This window comes from Glycine max, chromosome 14, assembly GCF_000004515.6.
Source record: "Glycine max cultivar Williams 82 chromosome 14, Glycine_max_v4.0, whole genome shotgun sequence".
Lineage (NCBI taxonomy): Eukaryota > Viridiplantae > Streptophyta > Magnoliopsida > Fabales > Fabaceae > Glycine > Glycine max.
In genome coordinates, this window is record NC_038250.2 from 25,349,280 (window position 1) to 25,366,540 (window position 17,261).

Consider the following 17,261-nt stretch of genomic DNA (forward strand, 5'->3'; position numbering starts at 1 on the left):
GACGATCAGTGTATTCCTTTCACGGCTAGGCTAGGTTTTGATTGTACCAACAATATGGCCGAGTACGAAGCATGCGCCCTTGGGGTTCAGGCGGCCATTGATTTTGATGTAAAACTACTCAAGGTGTATGGAGACTCAGCTTTGGTGATACGCCAGTTGAAAGAAGAATGGGAAACTAGGGATCCGAAGTTGATACCCTATCAAACTCACATCTTGAGGTTAGCCAAGTACTTTGACGACATTTCTTTCCACCACATACCTCGGGAAGAGAATCAAATGGCTGATGCATTAGCCACCCTGGCGTCCATGTTTCAACTTGCCCTACACGGGGATCTGCCGTACATCGAATTCAAATCTCAGGGCAGGCCGGCATATTGTTATGCAATAGAGGAAGAGCGGGATGGGAAACCGTGGTATTTCGACATCAAACAATATGTCGAGAACAAAGAATACCCACCAGGGATTTCTGACAATGACAAAAGGACGTTGAGGAGATTGGCTACTGGTTTCTTTGTAAGTGGTACCATCTTGTACAAACGAAACCACGACATGACCCTCCTACGATGCGTAGATGCCAAAGAGGCGAACTTCATGATTGAGGAAATCCATGAGGGTTCATTTGGAACACACGCCAATGGGCATGCTATGGCCAGAAAAATCCTTAGGGCCGGTTATTACTGGCTCACTATGGAAAGCGATTGTTGCGCTCATGTAAGGAAATGTCATAAATGTCAGGCATACGCGGACAATGTCAATGTTCTGCCACATCCTCTGAATGTTATGTCCGCTCCTTGGCCTTTTTCCATGTGGGGAATAGATGTCATTGGGGCCATTGAACCTAAAGCGTTGAATGGTCACCGCTTCATTCTTGTGGCAATAGATTACTTCACCAAATGGGTCGAAGCGGCTTCTTATACTAATGTCACGAGAAGTGTGGTAGTCAGATTCGTAAAGAAGGAGCTGATTTGTCGATACGGACTCCCTAGGAAGATCATTACTGACAATGGCACCAATCTGAACAACAAGATGATGCAGGAAATGTGCGAGGATTTCAAGATCCAGCATCATAACTCCACCCCTTATCGGCCAAAGATGAATGGGGCTGTAGAGGCTGCGAATAAAAATATTAAGAAGATTGTTCAGAAGATGACAGTGTCATACAAAGATTGGCATGAGATGTTGCCTTTCGCCCTGCACGGATATAGAACCTCGGTACGAACTTCTACTGGGGCAACGCCGTATTCCTTGGTTTATGGGATGGAAGCAGTGCTCCCATTTGAGGTAGAGGTTCCTTCTCAGAGGATAATAGTGGAGTCAGGCCTAGAAGAGTGAGAGTGGGCTCAAGCACGCTACGACCAACTTAACCTTATTGAAGGTAAGCGTTTGGCAGCCATGAGCCATGGGCGTCTGTATCAGCGAAGGATAAAGAACGCATTCGACAAGAAGGTACGCCCGCGCAAGTTCAACGAGGGGGACCTCGTGCTGAAGAAGATGTCCCACGCTGTTAAGGATAATCGAGGCAAGTGGGCCCCGAATTATGAAGGACCTTTCATGGTGAAAAGAGCTTTTTCTGGGGGTGCTCTGATACTCACCCACATGGATGGCGAGGAGCTGCCCTTGCCCGTGAACTCCGATGTAGTTAAACGATATTACGCTTGAAGTTTGGGGCAATCGAGAGGACCGTTGCATGTTTTTATTTCTGAGTTTTTCTCGTTCTTCTTGGTTCCTCTAGGGATTCCCATTCACTGTATTTGTCTCGTTTCTTTGAAAAGAAAAGATGGGCGAGGTTTCAGTCCTCCCTTTGGTTTCAAACCTTGTGTTTTAATTTGTTATAACCTGAGCCCTCTTCGCTCGGTTTATGGGGTGCCCCAAATGCTTATTTGAAATTGGATCTAACCAGCCTTCACTAAAAAATCATCACATTAGAAACATTCATACATGCACATGCACATGCATATCTTGTGATAGCAAGGAGCAGAATCGTCTCAGGCCACGGTCAGAAGTCAAGACAAGTCAATGGCAGAAATCAACCAAGGTAAGAGATGGCCGGTCACGATTGGCCACATATTGTTTGTCTCCTACTTCCAGGTACTTAGGGATGGAGGCAAATGGGGGATAGGGTCACGACCGACCGTCGTCTCTTCCCGGCACTAGCCAAGTGGAGGATGTCGCTGCAAGGCAGCCCAATATCCTTTGAATTCACAGTTTTCTTTTTTCTATTTGTTTGTTTTAAATAAAGTAATCGACGCCTGATTCTAACTTAAGTAGGTTCGAGTAGGCAAACGCTAGCCCGTAAGGGGGGAACGCATGGTTAATGTTTTCCCAAAAAAAAAAAAAAGTACAGGTTAGCTCACCTGGGCGAGCAACCCCTGTACGAAAATATAAAGGGGTGGAGGGGGAACGTTTTCTTCACCCAAAACTTTTCCCCCTCACTTCAAAAACCCCCAAGCTCACGGGAACTATGAGAACAGCAGCCCCCAAGCCTCCATTGTTGAGTTTTTGCTTCCCTTTTCATGCTTTAATTCACTCCCCACAAGGAAGTGCAATTTCCCTTGGTTATTTGGCTCTCCATTGATGTGTTTTGGTGCTTTAGTTGCTTATTTTTTGCGAAATTCGTGAAGCAATTTGCATCTGAATCCATGCTTGTTTTGTTGATTTGAGGGTTTGTGTGAGAAGGCATTAGGCCTATGTTGTATTCTGAAGCAATGGGGCATGCCACATTGTCCCCATTCTCTTGCAATTTGTGTCCAAACGTGCGCCCCCCAAGTGCTCGGTGAAATGCCCCAATGATATATGGATATGATTTTGCAAAATTGAGATCGTGGGACTGTTTTATGTATGTAGAGACAGCATAGGAGAGTCAAAATAGGTGCCCAAATGCAATTTCAAGCTTAGGAACCCCAAACTTTTTAGCTTCAATACAAGAAGACATACTCATGGCTAGGAATCCAAAATTTGGTTTTAGAATTAGAAAAGCATGAAAATTAGGACTTGCTTGTGAGAGTTTTTATTTGAATTTGGGAAATGTGAGTATATGTGAAAATATAAGGGGCATGGGATTCCTTGCCAAGTGTGAATGATTATCTTCCTAAATGAATGTATGATAGCATGGAATTCCCTTTTGAATGCAAGTGTGTGCAGGATGTAATTAGCTTTCCAATATGCATATAAATAAATGTGAGTGAAACAATAAAAATTTGTATGATATATATTTCAAATATATGTAGGTAGTTTGTAATAGCAAAATGTTTAGGATATAAATTAGGTGTGAATTTTGACGCAATGCCTTGAGTGTGAGAATGTATGTTCTTTTCAAAAGCATATATGTGTGTGACAATTAGAATGTGTTGGATGGCCTCTATGTTGATATAAATGGTAGGATATTCCACACGTACGCGTGTGCATAAATAGATTACATGAGTTCGTTCTAAAATTAGAGGGATTAGCATGACATTTTTGCGTTAAGATAAACTTTATCTTGTAAAAATGACTTCTAAATGTTTGTTCTCGCAGGAAATGGCCTCGAGGAAGCTTGCCTCAAAGAGATCCAGGAAGGACAAAGCGGCTGAAGGAACCAGTTCCGCTCCCGAATATGACAGCCACCGTTTTAGAAGCGCTGAGCACCAGCAGCGCTTCGAGGCCATCAAGGGATGGTCATTTCTCCGGGAACGACATGTCCAGCTCAGGGACGACGAATATACCGACTTCCAGGAGGAGATAGTTCGCCGGCGGTGGGCATCGCTGGTTACCCCCATGGCCAAGTTCGACCCAGACATAGTCCTCGAGTTTTATGCTAATGATTGGCCTACAGTGGAGGGTGTACGAGATATGCGATCCTGGGTGAGGGGTCAGTGGATCCCATTCGATGCGGATGCTCTTAGCCAGTTCCTGGGATATCCTTTAGTGCTGGAGGAGGGCCAGGAGTGCGAGTATGGCCAGAGGAGGAACCAGGCTGATGGGTTTGATGAGGAGGCCATCGCCCAGCTACTGTGTATACTGGGGCAGGATTTTGCCCGGACTGCTGCTGGAAGACGGGTGCGGATCATGCGCACCAGCATGACCACCCTGACTCAGATCTGGATGACTTTGCTGCTCAGCAACATCCAGCCCAGCGATCATAATTCCGACCTCCCCCTGCCGAAGTGTCAGCTGGTGTACGCCATCCTAACACGAATGAGCATTCACGTGGTTCAGTTAATCGCTGATGCCATCTATCTATTTGCAGGTATGGCGCCTACCAAGCCCCCTCTGGACCCGGATAAGTCCAACAGGGCACTGGGATTTCCCGCTTTGATCACAGGACTCTGCCAGTCGTTCGAATCTACATGAGAATTGTCCAATGCTTTAAAAATTTATGGGCTTCTGATTTCTTCTTCATCATGAATACCCATGTCATCCTCGAGTAATCATCGATGATTGAGACGAATTACCCTTGCTTCTCCCAAGGATGGAACTCTTGAATCCCCTTGTGATGCCCTCTACCCCTCACATAATGTACTAATAACAAAAGTAAGAAATCAAAATTAATTAAAAGTTTTTAAAATGCATTTAAATACAAGCCTTTCAAGAGGGTAAAAGACTCACATTCACTTTTCTAACATGATAATAAACTTGTCCAAATAGATAATAAATCATCTCGGCTCAAAACAAGGTCGTCCAAGACTTCATGCAATTAATATAGAAACCTATACCCCAATTCCACATCCTATCAAAGCATTGTGTTCACGTGTTCTCTAGCATGAGGTTCTTCATAGTGATTCACCTAATCATTTGCTCCCACAAACACAAGGTTCAAGATCATCACAAGATCCAAACACAACTTATAGGTATAAATATGTATAAAAAAAATACAACTTACTTAAGCATAACTCACGTTATTTCACCACTTTGTCGCACAACGTCACATCACAACACCACATGTCTCATTCATCTTCACAACATTCATGTACTCAATGATCAAAACATAATATCACTAAATCAATCAATATCAATCAATACTTAAGCGTAATGCAATATATACACTAAGACTCAATCCTATATGCAATGTGGTACCAAGTCAGTGAAAAATCTCGTCAGGCACTTAGGAGTACATGACAAGACAAACAACACTAGCAAGTCAGGTCACTCTCACTAGGTAAAATCATAGGGAGACCAGTTAGGGTCACGCTGTTTTGCAAGAATGCTCTAACCATGTGGGATCGGCACAAACTTAAATGAGCACTTAAACCTGGTGTATTTACCCTCAAGGCCTACACTCTGAAAAGTCTGTCAAGGCCTCTCCCTCCTGATTCAGGTTCAACCTAGAAAACATTTTAGCACACAGACTCTATCTATGAACTATACAAAACACCCGACTCGTCAATTGTTCTCAAAATAGTTTTATCTCGTCGCGCTTGTAATTCAACTCGTCAGATCCCGACAGTGGTTCCCATCATAATACTTGTCGTGTATTAACTCGTCACCCTTAAAGGGTCTTAGCATTAAATCGTCGCCCTTAAGTGGTCTTATAGTTGTGTGATTGTATAATTCATGTATACAACATCTCAATGCACATATATATTACAAGACAATACATACTCAATTTATCACATACACTTGGTCTCAATCACAATGGTATAATCCCAAAGTAACATATTATCACACCTCATGAATCATATACACTTTACCTATGAACTATGAAATGCACATGATTATGAATCATGTATGTTTTGATGATGTCGAAAAGAAATTACTTGATTGTCATCATCAAAAAGGGGGAGAATGTGACTGCATGTATACATGATTTTGATGATGCCAAAGAAGAATCAAACAAGGCCGCTTCAAAGGATAAGCACTACTTCAAGATTAATACAAGATTGCTTCAACAAACAAAGCCTTGCTTCAAGATTTCTTCAAGATCAAGCCTTGCCTCAAAGCAAAGGGTTTCAAAGTCACCCAAGGCTCTGGTAATCGATTACCAGACAGTGTAATTGATTACCAGAAGGGAAGTTTGAAAAAATAGTTGTTAATAAGGGTTTTGAATTTGATTTTTTAACCTGTAACTGATTACCAGCAGCGAAACTCTTGAAATTCAAGTTCAAAAGTCATGAGCCTTCAAAATATAACTGCATAATTGATTACCAGAAACCTGTAATCGATTACCAAAAACCTATAATCGATTACTAGTGAAGAATTTCAGAAAAACCTTTTTGAAAAGACACATCGCTTCAAACCATTTTGAAAATGCACGAAGGGCCTATATATATATATACGTGTGTGTGTTTGACTTCAAAAAGGGTGAGAGAGATATTCCAAGAGAACTTCATTGTCAAATGATCTCTCAAAACAAATCCTTGGCCAAACACTTGCAAAGATCTATAAGGATTCTTACAAGATCTTTAATTGTAATATCCTTCTCTTAAAGAGAGAATTCCTCTTCTTTCTTCTTATTAAAAGAAATTGATTAAGGGACCGAGGGTCTCTTAGGTTGTAAGGAATTCTGAACACAATGGAAGGGTTATCCCTATGTGGTTCAGACTTTGTAAAAGAAGTTTTACAAAGATAGTGGAAAATCTCAAGTGGGTTGCTTGAGTATTAGACATAGGCACGGGAAGTGGCCGAACCAGTATAAATCAAGTTTGCATTTCTCTCTTCCGTTATCTCATTCATTTTGTTGCAATCAATTTTTTCTTGCATGTTTAAAGAACATAAATTGATTGTTGTTTCTTCTGCATTCTGAGTCTATCTCATTTAGAAGGGGATTAAAAGTTTGTTAGTGAGAAATTAATTCACCACTTCTTAAGATAACTGAGGCCATTTGTCCAACAATGACTCTTCAATTGTTTTTAAAATAATTTTATCTCATCGCGTTTGTGATTTGTTGTATGTTGGTTCATTAACAACCATTAGTTAGTTCTCTTAGACTTTACCAACTTAGTTATTTTTCTGTTTTCTGTTATTCTGTTATAACATTTAACAGTTAGGTAGTTTTAAGTTGGTTAGGCTTGAAATAGTGCTTCTATTTTTCTTCTTCTTGCATAGCCTAGATAATAAGGAGAAAAACAATTCTGTAATCAGAGAAAAAACTGAAGATTGAATAAAGTGGCTGCTGTGAGTTATGTGTAGTTTTTTGTTCATCCCTTTTTTCTGCATTTTGCTTATTCTTGTTCATACAAGAAACTCATTCTTTTGTGAAGTAAAATATGATCTTGGCACAACAAATTGGTGTGGTGAGCATGGAACAATTTTTTGAGTTCGATTCAAGAAATGGACTCGGCCAAGTAAGAGGTTGAAAAATTCACAGGGCAAAATGATTTTGGGCTATGGCGATTGAAGATGAGAGCTCTTCTTGTTCAGCAGGGCCTGGTGGAAGCACTTGATGGAGAAGCCAAACTTGAAAAGATGATTGCTGATGGGGATAAGAAATCATAGAAGGCACACAGTGTAATTATCCTCAGTCTCGAAGACAAGGTGCTGAGGCAAGTCTCTAAGGAAACAACTGCTATTGGGGTTTGGTCAAAGCTTGAAGGTTTGTACATGACCAAATCTTTAGTTAATCGTCTTTACCTAAAGCAGTCTTTGTATTCTTTTAAAATGCATGAAGATAGATCAGTAAGAGAACAATTGGATTTGTTTAATAAACTGATTCTAGATCTTGAAAATGTCGATGTCACTATTGATGATGAGGATCAAGCTTTGTTATTGTTGTGCTCTTTGCCTAATAGTTACTCTCATTTCAAAGAGACTTTATTGTTTGGAAGAGACTCTGTTTCTCTTGATGAAGTGCAGGCTACTCTGAATTCAAAGGAATTGAATGAAAGAAAGGAAAAGAAGTCCTCTATAAGTGGTGAAGGGCTGTCAGAAAGAAGCAAGACCTTCAAGAAAGATAATAAATTTGATAAAAAAAAAGAAAAAGCCAGAAAATCAGAAGAATGGTGAAGGTAACATCTTCAAAATCAGATGTTATCACTGTAAAAAGGAGGGCCATACAAGGAAAGTTTGTTCTGAAAGGCAGAAAAATAGTGGCAGTAACAATAGGAAGAAGGACTCAGGAAATGCTGCAATTGTTCAAGATGATGGCTATGAATCTGCAGAGGCGCTAATGGTGTCTGAAAGGAATCCATAAACTAAATGGATAATGGATTCAGGGTGTTCATGGCATATGACACCAAACAAATCATGGTTTGAACAATTTTCTAATCAAGCAGATGGGTTAGTACTCCTTGGAGATAACAAGCCTTGCAAAATTGAAGGAATTGGTTCTATAAGGTTCAAGTTTCATGATGGGGCTAAAAGAATTCCCATAGAGGTCAGATATGTACCTAAGTTGAAGAGAAATTTAATCTCTCTTGGTGAATTTGATAAAAAAGGGTATGTGTTCAAGGGTGAAAAAGGAATATTGAATGTGGTTAAAGACTCCATGGTTGTCATGAGGGGAATTATGGAGAATGGCCTCTATTCTGTAGATGGTGAAGTTGTAATTGGCTCTGCAGCCACTGCAACCGGAAGAGTTTTATCAAAAACTGAGTTATGGCACATGAGGTTGGGCCATGTAAGTGAGAAGAGGTTGATTGAATTGGCAAAATAGGAGTTTCTATGTGGGGACAGAATGGAAAGATTAAAATTCTGTGAACATTGTGTCTATGGTGAAGCCTGCAGAGCCAAATTCAATGCTGGACAACAGAGAACAAAAGGTACCCATGATTATGTTCATGCTGATCTTTGGGGTCCAACCAAGACACCCTCTCATTCTGGAGCAAGGTATTTCTTGAGCATTGTGGATGACTACTCAAGGAAGTTGTGGATCTACATTCAGAAAACAAAAGATGAGGCTTTTGATAACTTCAAAAGCTAGAAAACACTTGTGGAAAACCAAACAGGCAGAAAGATCAAGAGGCTTCGTACTGATAATGGTCTTGAGTTCTGCTCTGAACCCTTCAATGATTTCTGCAAAGAGAATGGCATTGCAAGGCACAGGACAGTTGCAGGCACTCCTGAACAAAATGGTTTAGCTGAAAGATTCAACAGGACCATTTTGGATAGAGTGAGATATATGTTGCTGAGTGCTAGATTACCCAAGATTTTTTAGGCTGAACCAACAATGACTGCTGTATATCTCATCAACAAGTGTCCTTCAACAGCTCTGAATTTCAAAACCCCTGAGGAGATTTGGTTTGGCCATCCACCGAGTCTAAAACAGCTAAAGGTATTTGGTTGTGTTGCCTATGCTCACATCAGGCAAGATAAATTGGAACCTAGAGCTGTCAAGTGTATTTTTCTAGGATATCCTGAAGGAATGAAAGGGTATAAGCTGTGGTGTTTGGAGGCTGGTTTTAAGAGGTGTTTAGTGAGTCGTGATGTTGTCTTCAATGAAGCTGAGATGGCCTACAAGACCAAGCCCAACATGGTTCAGTCCAGCACCGATCAAAGTAAGGAAAATGATTCTGAAAAATTAAATTTTGAGGTGGAGACTGAGGATAAACATGCTGAAACACAAGCTGTTAATTGGCCTCTTGATGAAGAAAAATCTGAAGAAGAGGAACAAGAAGAAGTTGACTATGTGCTGGCTCAAGATAGAACCAGAAGGGAAATCAAACCACCTGAGAGGTATCGATATGCTGATCTAATAGCATTTGCTCTGGTAGCTGCCAATGAAGTTTTGGAAGAAGATCCAAAAATTGTCAAAGTTGTCTTAGCTAGTAAGGAGAAAGAAAAATGGCTAAGTGCCATGAATGAAGAGATTAAGTCTCTCCATGACAACCATACATGGGAATTGATTAAAAAAAACCCTGGTTCTAGAGTGGTCAGCAGCAAATGGATCTTCAAGAAAAAGGAAGGCATCCAAGGAGTTGAACCAGACAGATTTAAAGCTAGACTTGTTGCTCGAGGATTCACTCAAAAGGAGGAAATTGATTTCAATGAAGTTTTCTCTCCTGTAGTGAAACACAGGTCAATCAGAATTCTTATGGCTATGGTGGCAGAATTTGATCTTGTGTTAGAACAGATGGATGTGAAGACAACATTTTTGTATGGGAAGCTTGATGAGGTGATATTGATGAAACAACCCGAGGGGTTTGAAGTCAAAGGTAAAGAGGATTATGTTTGCAAATTAAATGAATCCATATATGGTCTAAAACAGTCCCCAAGACAATGGAATAGGAGATTTGATGAATTTATGGCTGACATACAGTTTCATAGAAGTCACTATGATAACTGTGTTTACTTCAAATTTCCTTCTAAAGCTTAGTTTGTGATATTGCTATTATATGTTGATGATATTTTGATAGCAAGTAACAGCAAGAGTGAGGTTGAAAAATTGAAATCTGAGTTGAGCAGGGAATTTGAAATGAAGGATTTGGGAGCAGCTAAGAGAATATTGGGAATAGAAATCAAACGGGACAGAAAAAGGAAATTGTTGTATTTGTCTCAGGAGTTATATCTCAGAAAAGTTCTTGAATGGTTTGGAATGTCAAATTCTAAACCTGTAACTACTCCTATGTCACAACAGTTTAAGCTCAGTACAAGTCAAGCACCTAAGACACATGATGATATAATTTACATGGAAGGTATTCCATATGCTAATGTTGTAGGGTCACTGATGTATGCTATGGTATGTACTCGCCCTGACATAGCTCATCCAGTGAGCTTAGTAAGTAGGTTCATGGCAAATCCAGGTAAAGCACATTGGCAAGCCCTGAAATGGATACTCAGATATATTAGAGGATCACTTGGAAGAGTTCTGGTTTATGGTGGAGCTAGGAATAGTAGAAGAACAAATGCTATTGAAGGTTTTGTAGATTATGATTATGCTGGCTGTTTAGATTCAAGGAAATCCCACGCAGGATTTGTGTTCACTGCTTTTGGCACTGCAATTAGGTTGAAAGCTAGCCTTCAAAAGGTAGTGGCTTTATCAACCACTGAAGTTGAGTATATTGCTCTTACAGAAGCTGTGAAAGAATCTATGTGGCTTGAATGCATTGCAAAGGAGCTGAAGATACAAAATGAAGTGATCACAGTACACTGTGACAGCCAAAGTGCCATTGATTTATCCGGAAATTCTGTGCATCATGAGAGGACAAAGCACATTGATATTAAGTTGCATTTTTTCAGAGAAGTTATTGGTCAAGGATCAGTTATAGTCAAGAAGATTTCAAATCATCACAATCCTTCTGATATGATCACAAAGGCTCTTCCAAGTAGCAAGTTTTTCCATTGTTTGGACTTAATTCAGCTGAAGGGTGATTAAATCCTATTTCTGCAGCATCCACTGTTTTTTGTTAATGTTTTGTTATTGAACCAAGGTGGAGAATTGTTGTAAGTTGGTTCATTAACAACCATTAGTTAGTTCTCTTGCTCTTTACCAACTTGTATTTTTCTGTTTTCTGTTATTCTGTTATAACATGTAACAGTTAATTAGTTTTAAGTTGGTTGTGACATCCTGGAAATTTCTACCCAGAATTTTGTAAACGATGCATTTTGAATGATTATATATAAGTATTATTCAGTGTATATATATATACTTCTGGTAGAAGTAGGTATATTGGGGGAAAGATACGCGGGTTAGACTGATTAACGAAGAGAAATTCATAACTGTATAGTTATAGATTAATTCTCAATTAATTAGTCTAAAAATTATCGTTTTGCGTGCAACTTAAACTCTAACGAAACCAACCTTAGAACCACGCTCGGGGTTTCATTCTGAGCATTTTGATATATATATTGCCTACTTTCGAAAACTAGTCCCGATGGGTGCAGAGAAACGCGAGGGACTGGAACCAGAGAAACGACATGCAAACCGAGGCATGATTTTAGCATTTCAAAAGGTCAGATTTTTCTCTTCTTGTGACTGAGTATGAGTCACATCAAGAGAAAAAGTGGGCCCTTTTTACTCCACTCAAAAGAAGACATGTGGCACATCTTTTGAAAAAAAAAGAAAAGCCTTTTAAACTAAAAGCCACGTTCTCTCTCCTCACTCAGCCCAAAATTTCAGAAGCTTTTCTCCCTCTCTTTCTCACGTTGCTATTCCTTTCTTCTTCCTCACCATTGAAGCTCCATCAAAGCTCCAACCTTTGCACGCCATTTCTGCTCCAAATCGCGAAAGGAAGCCATTTTCGGAGTCGTGAAGCGCACCTCGCCATTGTGGGACTTCATATTTCAGGTTTGGGTAGACTTCTTCTCATATGAATTTTCGTGGGTATTGGGTTTTGGGAGTTATGATGGATAGTTTTACTAGGTTTATGCCTCATGATAGTTATTTGTGAAGAAATTTGATGAAAGCATGTTAAACTTGTCATGTTTGGTATGAGTCAAGCTTACCCATTCTGTTTTAGGGTTTTTATGATGATGCTTGTATGCTGAAATGGCTTATGGAAAACTGATAGAGATGAAGGGTAGAGTTAACCTAGGGCTAAAAAGTGAGAATGTAGTGATATGAGTGGAAAAGTGTGACGCTTTAAGGGTTTGAAAAGCAAAATCTGGATGTAGTGGTAATTGGAGGTTGAAGTGAGTTAATCCTAGTTTGAAATGTCATTTAGGATTGTGGGAAAAGCTTGGGCTGTGCAAAGGAGGAAAATGAATGACCAAAGTGAGGGCAAGAGCCATTTCTAGGGTAAATTGGGTGTTGAGGAGTCAAATTTTAATTCGGTAGAGTTTTCGTCGTAAAACCAGTTTGAGCGAGTTTAGATTAATGTTATAGACTTGTGTGAGATGAGAGTTTGCTCCAAAATTACCCCATCTCATTTTCACTTCTCAAACCTTGAAAATCCACTAAATTGAGGGGTTTTAGATACCTAGATTTTGAGTTGCTTTGGTCTGAAGCTTGTCTTTGGTTTAGATATGATTTATACATGATTTAGGACTTGTAGGATCCAATTTGGGCAAAATTGGATGAGGGCAAGAGTGATTTCGAAAATCTGCACTTTATGCAGAATTTTACTGTTGAAATGTGCAGCAGAATTTTGTGCTTGTGCAGAAAATGCTTATGTATGGCTGGTTGTGGAAAGGGTTGTACATATTGGGTTATGGACGTTTTCTAGTAGATCCCAACGATCAAAATGTATACTTATGTACTAGGGACCTCCAGTAAAATTTTCGAGTCGATCCAACGGTGAACGAATTGGAACGAAGAGAATGTTACTGGGGTATTTGAGTAAGGAAAACTGTGGTATTGGTTTGTGTTTTAGGCAGAGTTTTCTGCCTCTGCCCTGTTTTCTTGGTTTTTGATAGTTCATGATGTTTGGATGTTGAATTTCTTGGATGTTGTGGAAGCTTGGAGGGATTGATGGGGACCCGGTGTTGAGAGGAACGAGGATGAGGGCTACATGGGAGTACGTGAGCTCAGTTGAAGGTGGGCAACTGGGGATGGTGGATTTATGTGTGATTTGTGGATGTGGAGAGTCGACTTGCACCATCGCCTGATCGCCACCTAGTACCACATATGACGGGTACCCCATAATCCTACAAGCTTGAAGTGAGAAAGTGTGGAAGAGTCAGTCTTCCTACTTTTATTCGTTGACCACAGAGTGGTACCTGGAGATATGTCGCGGGGGTCAAGAGACCTTGGGGACGTCAGGTGGGGTGCTATTTCCCAAAACGAAGCTTGACCAATCCCGGCCCAACCCGGGCATAGTCAGTCAGTGAGAACCTGTGACGTACCTAAACAGGCGAGCTCCTGGCAGTCAACCGATAAAAGAACAAAGACCACAAAGCAAGGAGGCTTGTGTGGTGGCTGGCCAGCTATGGATTTTGAGTGATATATGGAATATGGCCTCTGGTAATCGATTACCAAGGGTGTGTAATCGATTACAAGGCTTAAAAATGAAGACAGGAAGTTAATATGGTCTCTGGTAATCGATTACCAAGGGTGTGTAATCGATTACCAGGCCTAAAAATGGGATCAGGAAGTTAAGAGGGCTTCTGGTAATCGGTTACCAAGGGTGTGTAATCGATTACCAGGCGTAAAAATAGAGACAATATGTTAAGGAGGCGTCTGGTAATCGATTACCAATACTGTGTAATCAATTACACAGAGTAACGGGTCACTGGTAATCAATTACCAGTTATGTGTAATCGATTACACAGTGCATATTGCAGGTTTTCATGTTCTAAAGTTGTGTAACTCAAGTTGGGCCTCTGGTAATCGATTACCAATGTTGTGTAATCGATTACCAGAGATGAAAAGCCTTGAGGCACACCTTTTAATTGTATGTAGTGGTTATGGGACGCATTGTATTGCTACTGTAGTTAGATCTCTTATGAAAGAGTCTACCCCTTTCTTTTATTTCTTGTAGATCGTGATGGCAACGCAATTAATCCATGACCGAGTGGAGATGGAGTGCCTAGAGGGAGTTTGGGAGACCCTCAAAGGCAATGCGAGGTGCCGATTCCGTGGCACGATCCGACTCACGGCTACTTCGTTGGTACATCCGGAGGAACCAGCACACACGCTTCAGCGCACGGTGGAGTGGATATTACCTACACCTACTCCATATCGACTAGTGGAGCCAGTCCAAGTGATAGAGGTGACGTCATCTGAGGAAGACCCTGAGGAGGACCCAGAGGAGCTACCTCCTGAGCCTGCTGTGGATGCTCTTGACTTTCTAGAGGGTGATGAGGATCCACTCCCTGAGGTGGATTCTCCCGAGGACGTCATGTCGGCATCTGAGGCAGACTCTACGGAGGAGAGCGGTCATGGAGGGATAGCGACTAGCAGAGGTTCTTCATCATAGCAGACGGCTCCTTAGACTATGATTATATACTTTTTGGGGGTGGGTGTATCTAGTACAGACATTTAGGTTTACTCTTTTGTTTTTTTTTGTATGGGTAGACCTATTGTATAGGAATTTGATGAATGTATACATGTGGCTGAAGCCACCACATTGGATACCTTTGCTCTGGATGACACTATGTATTTTGCAAAACTCCCATATTTTGGACAGCTTTCGATGATGAATGTACTTATGATTAATGTTGTCATTGAAAAGAATGTGTTAACAAACTTTATTTGCAAGAGAGTTTACCGACAGTATTTTATTTTATTATTTTACATGTGACGACCTAAAATGATGGCTGGTATACTTTTATTTTTGAAAGAGCAACATATTTTAGAGGTTATGCGTGATCAGAAAGAGATGACTCCGAATAGAGTTGTGAACTGGCCATTCAGGACTCTATAGTGATGATTTTCCTTCTGAACTTAATTACTGAGAAAAAGAGAAAGAAATGAAAAAGAAAAAGAAAAAAAAATTCCCATGGTTTTGGTTATTTAAATCATTACTATTAAACCGGTCATTATTTAGGGACGCCACATTGGTTGGGTTAGTTAGGCTTGAAATAGTGCTTCTCTTCTTCTTGTATAGCCTAATTTTGTAGAGAGTTTTCTGTAACCAGAGAAATTCTGTAGAGATTGAATAAAGTGGCTGTTGTGAGCACAGTGCTGTTTTTTTGGTTCATCTTTTTCTGCATTTTGCTTATTCTTGTTCATACAAGAAACTCATTCTTTTGTGAATTAAAATCTGATCTTGGCACAACAAAAGGCATTTGGGTATTATCAATCATTTTATTTACACTACTCAGTGACCGCTTTCCTTTGTTTTCCTGGGAAAGTAACATCTTGTAAGACCTTTATTTTAGCTATCATTGTGGAGCTTATTTGGATATAAACTTATTCATTTGTACTGAGAAGAAAATCAAAAATGTAAAATATACTTTATGCATAAGCTAAAATTAGCTTTTGGAGAAGTTAAATGGGAGAGCTACTATAAATTAGCTTATGCATAAGTTAGTTTTAACTTATGAGAGAAGCCTAATTCATTTTATCTTCTTCTTTTCCTCTCCCATAAGTACTTACTGAAAAAATCATCCATTCATCGTTTATATGACTTTTAAGCAACTATTGTAACAATTAATAAACTAATAACAGATGATGATTATAAATAATTGGATGACAGTTTAATAACTCTTCCATCCTCTTTTTTAGTGACAAAAAAATATTGTTTGTAAAGAATAAATTGTGCCAATGACAAATATAACAATAATGAGTAGAAATGATTGGTAATGAAGTTGTAAAAGGAAAGAAGAGAAATGACCAGAAGGTGAAGAAAGGCAGAGAGGTGAATTGGTGAAGGAATGAGGAGTGTGAAAAGGCACACAATATCTGAGCCTGGGATTTAGCCTGAAACCAACACCCATAGGGTTTTTTTTGATGCGTTGAGTGAGGGATAGAGAAAGAGGGTCCATGAAATGGTAGTTGAAGTTCAGAGAAGGAAGGGAAAGAATTATTAGAATTTGAAGGTCATAAAAGAGCGTTATGCAATACGCAATGTGGATATCATGTGGCGCGTTGCTATCACTCCCACCACCAGTTCTTCATCTCCCTCGCACTGGTTGGAATATTTTTATTTTTCTTTAATTTTAAAAAAGGATTCCAGGGCCTGGATTGTTAGGGCCCAACTTTTATAGTTTCATTATATTTTCGATTGCTATTTACATCCTACATTTGCACCTCACACCTGCTCCCCATCCCCCTCCTCACAAAAAGCTGGCTTTGATAGGCTGATGCAAACCTGCAAATTTATGCCTCGCGCCAACAATATTTTCACTGTTTTAGCTTTTGATTTTTGTCAGGTGCCAACATTTTTAGTCTTAGATATTATTTTAGATTAACCTAGATTTTCTCCCTCTAACTTTTTAAGTTTGATTTAATACTTTAATTTTTTTTATATTCAATTAGGTCTTATAATTTTAAATTAGGTTCAATTTGATCTTATTATCTAAATTGAACTAATGGTGTTAGAAAAATTTAGTGAGATAACGCCTGCATGTAACAAAGTCTTTTAACTTCTAATAAACAAAAAGAAAGTGGTAACAACACATTTTTTTAACACATTTTATAATTGGTTGAAATTCATTAAAAATTACAAATTCTTGTTTGTCGTATCTTCTGTTTAATGACTCTCTCTCTCTCTCTCTCTCTCTCTCAATTTTATACTTTTTAATCAATTTTAACTAATAGGACAACATGTGTTAGAAAGAATGTATTGCTAGCACTCCTCTTTGATCAAAGTTATATTGAAAACTACAAATTTATAAGTACGGGTATTAAATAAGAAGTGAGGCTCACAATTTGTGATTAAAAACAAATTTTAGCCAATAACAAAATGTGTTTGAAAGAGTATGTTACAGAAAGTACTGTCATTATTTCTCAAACTGCTCTTCGCTTGAATCGGTTCATGTACTGTCTAGAGTCCACAAAATGGACGTGACACTCCAACGCACCCGTCAAC